The following is an 8,077-nucleotide window of genomic DNA, read 5'->3' on the forward strand; positions in this document are numbered from 1 at the left end:
ACAAGATGATAAACACAGTCCTGAGGTTATACCTGTGACTTCATAGAGGAATACATTGGGGTATGGAATACTGTACACAAAAGGAAATTCATGGACAATTTCTTTGAGAGTGGGGAAACAGCCAAGTCAAGCCAGGCCCCATGAAATAATAGGGGCTATATATCCTTGAAGAACCCTATGAACCAAAAAGGCAGACCTGTGATCCTCAGGCACGAAAATGAACCACTGATCAAATCGGCTGGGAAACCCGTGGCATTAGGGGATTATACCTTACTTCTCCCACCCGAAATATACCGCCTTCTAACGTGGAGACCCAAGTCATTCCCACCAGGGTATAGGGCCTTTGTGCGAGGCACAGTAGGACTTACTTTAGGAAGCAGCCAGATACTAACCTGGGGACTACAGATCACCAGGAGGTAATAGATGAAGGGAATAGATACAGAGAAAATTAAAGTTCTGGCTCAGCCCTATACTTATTTTGATATTGCACCTGAATTAAAAATAGATCATCTAACTAGTAATAGCCTCCAGTTTTATGTTAGAAAAGTTGCTCATCATGGCTCAGTTCCATAAATTGATGTGGGAGTGATTTCTTATTAATAAAGAAACTGCCTAGACCCATTTGATAGGCCAACCCTTAGGTAGGCGGAGAAAACAGAACAGAATGCTGGGAGAAAGAAGCTGAATCAGGAGTCGCCATGATTCTCCCACTCCAGGCAGATGCAGGTTAAGATCATTCCTGGTAAGCCAGCTCGTGGGCTACACAGATTATAAGAAATGGGCTAGTCCAGGTGCGAGAGTTAGCCGAGAAAAGGCTGGAACTAATGGGCCAAGCGGTGTTTAAAAGAATACAGTTTCCGTGTAATTATTTCGGGGCATAAGCTAGAGCTAGCCATGTGGGCAGCTGGGTGCCGCCGGGGATGCAGCCCCACTGCTCATATTACAACAATAAATTGGTAGTATTTTGATCCACAAAGCATTTTCATGAGCACAAATTATAATGATTCAGCCACATAATATAGCTTTCACTTCTGGGTTCTAGGGCCACACATGTGCAGATAAGCCCTCAGGGCAGAAGTGCCTAATGGCCCCAGGAATCTGAAAGGACCCCACATGACCCACGTGCAGCTTGGTTGCATTATCTACATATAACACAGCTGCATGAGCCCTTGAGCACATGCGTTAGCTCCATCATCTGTGTATGACATAACCACACCATCCCACTGTTTGCATACACTAGGCAGCCCTTAAAAGCTGGATGCACCATCTTCAGTACCCCCTCCCCTCTCTCTCTCTCTCTCTCTCTCTCTCTCTCTCTCTCTCTCTCTCTCTCTCTCTCTCTCTTCTCTCTCTCTCTCCACACTGACTTCCCTGGGCCTGTACACACCCCCTCTAATAAACTCCTGCTGCATGTTCCATGTTTCCTTCTAACTCATGCCAGGTAATTTAACAAATAGTACAGGAGACTCATCCAGAAATGAAACTGTACTCAAATGGTAAAGATTTTCTTGGGTTTTTTGACATCATGGCATGTGTATCTGTGATCTAAGGATGATACTGGCCCCAGCATGGCCACTGTAGCCAGTTGCTGCCTATTGGCAGGAAATAGGTGGGACAATGGCACCAGCACAGAGTTCTGCCATGGTTAGCTGGTGGGATGCCAGAAGTCATCAAGGTATTTTATGCCATATGTCCTGCTCAATATGCCTGTAAACTTCTGGGACTGAGATATCTTGAGCCAAATGAGGATTCTTTTACATATCATAAACCATATTATCTCTCATCAGACGTTACTCCAGGGAGTTAATTCTTTATGGGGTTTAGGCAAAACTCAAAAGGTGTAACTACTGTCAAAATCCTTGAGGGAATTATAAAATTCTGGGATTAGGGTATCCCAGGACAAAATCTTTACACAACAGTTTTGGGAGAAATCAAAAGGCAAGCTCCCATGGAAATTCACCTTCCTGGATTGCCTGGCTATCAGAGAATCCCATCTGGATATATTAGTGGCTGCTTGCTGGAGAAATATGGACTTCTGGCACTGATTTGATAGAGAAACAGTCACAGACTGAACACATAGAAAGGTTCAATAGTCCTTGTAACATCCCTTTTTCGTTATAGAAATTAAATCAGATAAATGGAGGCTGTAACAGTATTTAAGAGCTATAAATAAAATCATGTAGGCAGTGGGGTCCTACTGTGGGGACTCGATTGCCTACTGGTATACAACTATATTTTTATATAAGTATAGTGGACTTGAATATTTATTTGTTTACCATTCCGCTGTATCCGTGCAATTATGAATATTTTACTTTTACCCTTCTTCTACCTAATCATGGTCTACCAACACAGCCCTTTCAAGAGAAAGTCTTCCCTAGGGATAAGAAAAACAGATTAGGAATGGAGCACAGGGCCCCTCCAGCTCCTGCTGCAGGGGCTTCTATGTTCCATATGACCCTGCCTCCCCCAAGCCTGCCCGATTGTCTGTGAGATCCTTGGCCTAGGAACAGTTTCTGTTCCTGCACTGAGGCTATGCACCCAGAGGGGTGAGTGTGGTGTGTACCCACCCAGCCGGAAGAAATTCAAATTCAACAAAAGAAATTCAAATGGCCAAAACGCCCTTAAGGTTATGTTCAACCTTCTTAGCAATCAGGGAAATGCAAATCAAACAACTTTGAGATACCGTCTTACACCTGTCAGAATGGCTAAAATCAAAAACACCAATGATAGCTTATGCTGGAGAGGATGTGGAGTAAGGGGAACACTCATCCATTGTTGGTGGGAATGCAAGCTTGGTTAAACATTCTGTTGTCAGAACAAGAAAAGTTAACACTCACAGCTCATGTGTAGACCAAAACATTCTGTAGGCAAACCACTCCCTGGGTGGAATCCGTAGTTATCTCCCTAAGGGAGAAAGAACCTAGTGGGAAGCAAATAAGAATTAAACACAGGCAATTTTCAGTACTCACTGGAACTCCCTCCTGATACTATCCTATGTTCCGTCTCTTATTTCGCCTGTATCTATGTTCCTTTTGCCTAATAATTCTAATCTTCATGCTCCTACCCTGGAACATACAAACCTGCCACAGCTAGGAGCCTGGCAGAAGTCACCCCAAAAAGGTGGCTTGTGACAGGTATGTGTATCTTTAGAATTCTAATAGCCTTTTGATAGATTGTTCCTTAAATGATTATGAAGTGATCCTTATTATATATTGTAACTAGTTTTTATTTAAGGTTTATTTTAGCAAGTATTAAAATAACTATGTATTTGTCTCCTGGTATCTTGTATTCCATTTACTTGAAATATCTTTTTCCATGCTTGTATCCTACCTAAGGTGGTGACTATGTTTGATGGTAAAGTGTGTGTGTGTGTGTGTGTGTGTGTGTGTGTGTGTGTGTTATTCTTCTTAAAGATGTGGTGGTGGGTCAGGCTCGTCCCACGAGAGGCCCCCCGTGAGTCCCCTAGGCCTTGGCGGAGCAGCAGAGGGTCCCCAGGCCTCAGTGTGTACCCTGAGGCCTTGGCTGGTCCCCTTGGCCCGGGGAAGACTGCGGCAGCTGAGAGACAGGCAGATAAGAGAGAGAAGAGAGAGGTGGGAGGGAGACAGGCAGCAGCCACCTCTTCAGAAGAGGGATTGAAAGAGAGAGTATAGGCTGTAGGAAAACAAAATCCACTTGCTTCAGTGGAAAAGGAAGGGGAGGGGGTTGAGAGTGGGAGTGGCTTTTCTCTTAAAGGGACAAGGTACCCAGTTGACAGGCCAGCAGATGTAACAGTATTTTTTTTTAAAAAAAAGATTTAGTTAGTTGTGTGTGTGTGTGTGTGTGTTTATATGCACCACATGCATACAGGAGCCCTCAGGGGAAGTACAGAACACTGAATCTGCTGGAACTGGAGTTATGGGCAATTGTAAGCTGCTATGTCTGGGCTGGGAGCCAAACACAACTCCTCTGAAGAAGAGTAAATGCTCCAAACCACGAAGCTATCTCTTCAGTCCTGCTCTGTATTTCTTGAAGGCAACAAAAAGCTAGATCCTGTTTTGTAATCCAATCTGCAAGTCTGTGTCTCTTCATTATGGAATTTATGCCATTATTAGTATTGAATTCATTTTGAATGATGGGTATTAATTACTACTTATTTTGATGTTTTCTTAGATCACTTTTGACAAATGATTCTGGAATTTTTTTATTCCCTGTGATCTCTTGGATTTATTTATCCCTGTCTTCAGGCCAAAGTACTCTTTTACAGTAGCCTCTGCAGACCTGACTGAGTGGTCATAAATTCCTTTAATCTATTTTTACCACAGAAGTTTTTATTTTTGCTCAGTCAGTATTTCTGGGTAACAGTCTGTGTTAACAATGTGGTCCTTGTGAACTTGAAGTACACCTTCCAAGGCTCTTCTGATTTAATATTTGTGATGAATAATCAAGCATTATTCTGATGGTGCTGCCTTTGTTAGTGATTTGATCTTTTGCTCTTGCCGGCTTTAATAATTTTGACCTTTTCTGTGTTAAAGTGTTTAACTAGACTATGTCATGGGGGAGTTTCTTTTCTGGCTCTTCCTATATATAGTTTTGTAGGTCTGTTGTGCTTGGATGAATTTCTTTTTGTCTATGTTTGGGAATTTTCTTCCATGTTTTCACTGAAATTATGTTTTATGCCTTCACTATGGTATTCTCCTTCTATGCTCCTAATCCAAGGTTAGGTCTTTTCATGGCATCCCAGAGCACTCTCTCTCTCATGGTGTTCGTATATTAATTTCTCATTGACTTTTACTGAGTAATTCAATTCCTCTACTTTGTTTTCTGCCCCCAATTCTGTTTTCTACATGATCCATTCTATTGTTGAGACATTTCAACAAGATTTCTATTTAGCTTATTGACTCTTTCTTTTCTACCATCATTTCCATTTGGATCTTCTCCAATAATTCTATTGTCATATCTTGAGTTTGCTTCCTTATTCCATTAATCTCCTTGTTTTAATTCCCCTTGAGGCTACTCTTATCTTTGAATTGTTGCAAAATATTTATAAATATTCTTTTAAACTATTTGTCTGGTAATTCTTCAAATGTATTTTATGAGGTATCATTATTATGATATTAGTGAGTCATAGAGGAGACATGTTGTCTTGTATTTTAATGTTGTTCCTGATTCTACATCGGTATTTTCACATCTGGAGTCACTTTATTAGTTGAGTTTTTTTCGTTTATTTGAATTTTTTATTTTTTAAATGTATGTCCCTTTTTGTGGTCAGTGATGATATTGCAGTGCTTAGTGGATAGGATTATTGTATAGTTTCTTCCTATGGTACTGACATTTACGGTCAGAGGCTCTATCCTGAGTCATCTCCTGAAGGCCAGGTATTGTCCTGTGTTGACTGGAGCCTCCCAACTGGGCCTTCAACTTTTAAAACGAGTTGTGGATCTCTCTATATACTTATGGGCCTTGCTCCAAGTCAGATACAGTTCCCAGGCTTAGTCTGTAGCTTCCAGAGTTGTAAAAGGTCCATTGTGACTGTAAACCTAATCCAGAGTCAAATCTTTTCCCCATTCTGAGCCCACAGTTTCCTCTTAAGTTGTTAAAAATGTGAAACTTCCCCCAAACACCAGTAGACCTTACCCTAACTCAGGACAGGTCCCTATTATAGGTCTGTAGCTTCTGCTGGATCTGCAGGGAGATGTGTAACTTTCTCCAACCCTGTGGTAATAACCTGGAGTGAAATCTAGTCCTTACCCTGGATATTCGCCTTCCATTGCAGCCATGGGAGGTGTGAGACTTGATGCCATCTTCTTTTTTTAACCCAGTGAGTCAAGTTAATGCTACCCATATGTGTCTGTGTATGGGATCATCTACTGAGGCATGAAGAATTAAGCAGTGACCTTACCAATTCCCAGTGAAAAGAAGTGACACTCCCTCCCCTTGTATCTGTCGACTGCCAATAGTTACACTGCAAAAAATTGGGACCTCAGGAGCTCCTCCTTCTCCACCCTGAAATTTTTTATGCTTTTTTAAGACAGGATTTGTCTATAGCTTTGGGGCCTGTCCTGGATCTAACTCTTGTAGACCAGGCTGGCCTGGAACTCACAGAGATACAGAGATCCACCTGTCTCTGCCTTCCGAGTGCTGGGGTTAAAGGTGTGTGCCACCACTACCGGGCTTTTATTTATTTATTTATTTATTTTTTGGACCATGCTGAAAGTTTTAACTGGCCTGATCTTGTGCAGGTCTTCTGCAGGTAACTCCAGCTGTGGTGAGTTCATGACTTTAACACCCAAGTCATATCCAGAGGTTAGCCATTTAACAACCTTTCTCTCTGTACTCTCATTCTTACACTATTTTGTCCCATAATCCATAATTCATAAACTTTATATATTTGTTTACCAATCCTCTGTTTTCTAATTTAAAGGTGCCATGTTTGCTGTCAAGACCATGGGTGATATATTGAATATCAGTTTTTCCTCATTTATTCTTTTTAAGTTCTAGGGTGTAGAAGAATAAATCATCTTGCATTTTTACCCCAAACATTTAGGTCAAAAAATCTGAGAAAGAGCCATGGCAAGACCCCCTGACATCCCCTCACCCTGCATATCCAGTCCCAAATTATTTTCTGCCATTTTTATAGACACACCATGTATTGGCTTCCTTCCCTCTCTTTCATAGTTGTCACTTTCCTAGTCTAATTTTCTATTGTTTGTTGTTTACTACACAGTAGAATGTAATCCTAACAGCTATTTCTATGATATTTTAAAAATAGCAACCTGCTTCTAGGTATGATCTTGCTTAAAATTATCAAGTGTTTTTTCAATACTTTAAGTATAAAGACAAAGTTCTCTTATACTCTACAAAATGATATATGATGTAGACTCTCCCTAATTTTCCCAGCACTGTCTTTGCTAGTGTTCTCTTTTCTCAATGTGCTAATAATCCTTTCTATGTAGTGAGGAGGCAAGCAGGCCTGCTTTTTGTCCCTCCTGGCTCCCGCATGGTTAGCTTTACACCTGAAATAACAACACACAAATTGTATTCATTTAAACACTGCCTGGCCCATTATATCTAGCCTCTTCTTGGCTAACTCTCGTATCTTGCTTTAACCCATATCTAGTAATCTGTGTAGCACCACGAGGTGGTGGCTTACTGGGAAGATTCTAATCTGCATCTATCTCGGAGAGGAGAGCTATAGTGTCTGACCTAGCGGCTGGCTCCATGGTGTCTGCCTGACTCTGCTTTCTTTCTACCAGCATTCTGTTCTGTCTACTCCGCTTATCTAAGCTGCTGTCCTATCAAAAAGCCAAGGCAGTTTCGTTACTAACCAACGAAATTAACACATAAACAGATGACCCTTCTACATCATTTCTATTTCATTTTTTATAACAATCATTCTTCTTCTGCTTTAGGAACTTTGTTTCCCTGTCCTTCAGCATAAATGTTCTTTTCAATAATTATTTTAATGTTCCTTATCTTTCAGCTCAAATTTCACATTCCTATCAACAGCTCACTAATGGACCAGAATCGTCCCCACTTACAAACTCTCATAAACATCCTATTTTTCTTTTCTTTTTCTATTCTCTCATATATTGCATCCCAGTCACAGTTTTCCCTCCCTCCTCTCCCCCGAGTCTCTTCCCCACAGCCTCCCCTCTCCCCCAGATTCATATACCCTCTATCTCTCCTCAGAAATAAAAACAGGTCTCCCAGGGACATCAACCAAATAAGAGACATAATATGCTACAATAAGACCTAGTAAGGGGGACATGGAACCTGAACCAGCCATCTTCTGTAACCAGGCAAGAATCCTTCAAATGGAGGGATTGGGGCACCAACACAGTCACAAAACCTATTTTTTCTTTATAACAAAATTTTACAATTAAAAAATATCTTTTAATAAGAGTATGTATAAAATAGTGAGTGTCCATATTGTTTTTCTCAGAATAGTATGCACCCTAAATAACCAGCACAATACCCAGTCAATGATTAATGTATATATAATCATATTAGAGGCATTAAATAGAAAACAAACATTGTATTAGGTTATGGAACCTAAACTGCTCACAAATTGCCTATTAGACCAGTGGCTCTCAGCCTT

This window comes from Microtus oregoni, unplaced genomic scaffold, assembly GCF_018167655.1.
Source record: "Microtus oregoni isolate MIOR12 unplaced genomic scaffold, Mior012 000159F_ref0000335, whole genome shotgun sequence".
Taxonomy (NCBI): domain Eukaryota; kingdom Metazoa; phylum Chordata; class Mammalia; order Rodentia; family Cricetidae; genus Microtus; species Microtus oregoni.